This window comes from Penaeus monodon, chromosome 19 (assembly GCF_015228065.2).
Source record: "Penaeus monodon isolate SGIC_2016 chromosome 19, NSTDA_Pmon_1, whole genome shotgun sequence".
Taxonomy (NCBI): Eukaryota; Metazoa; Arthropoda; class Malacostraca; order Decapoda; family Penaeidae; genus Penaeus; species Penaeus monodon.
The window spans coordinates 46,936,111-46,936,829 of NC_051404.1; the positions used below are offsets into that span (position 1 = coordinate 46,936,111).

General features: G+C 29.1%; 1 protein-coding gene across 1 annotated transcript in view; it reads right to left on the reverse strand.

The window, feature by feature from the left end:
* LOC119585268 (antifreeze protein Maxi-like) overlaps nucleotides 1-719 on the reverse strand; it is a gene marked incomplete in the record, with an annotated part of 13,425 nt that overhangs the window by 1,525 nt on the left and 11,181 nt on the right.

Genomic DNA, 719 nt, shown 5'->3' on the forward strand with positions numbered 1-719 from the left:
CGAACAATAATGAGTCTTCCTACATTTAATGTTTTAATCACAGTATTGAATATTACATAATACGACTTACGCGATACATAAAGATTGAAATTTTAATCAAAGCAATTATATATTATATTCGAACATAACGTATGACATCTGTGGTCGTAATGACGAACTGCAATACGCAATTACGATAATGTAACAGATTTCATAAATATTAAATGACAATATAATTGCAAAATAGCAATGACAATAACTGACCTCTGAGGATGCCGGCTACAGGCAATTTGATAAAAAAGATTAAGATATAGCCGGCTTCAGGAATGATGCTGTCAAAAGCATTTATGGTCACTGTTATTTCGCGATTGTATTATTCAAAAATCACTTATAATACAATTTAAATGCCTATCCATTGTCCTTCATTATTATAAATCCTGATTATGATCATGGATGTCGTGAATTATTCTCAAATAAAACATCATTGTTGCTGATTAGCATTTCATTTGTCCATCATATTGCATGAATTCAAAATTAGACAACTGAAATTCATACTGCAAATGCTGTAATAATCTTCAACATTTTAAACTAAAACTCTAAAACCCATTATTGTCCTACTGTATTAATTTCATAATTATGTAACTAGTCGATTGACGTAAATTATTAATGTTTGATGAATAAAAATAATGTTTTGTTATTTCCATTTGTATACTGATGATGGGTGATTTAACCCGAAACGT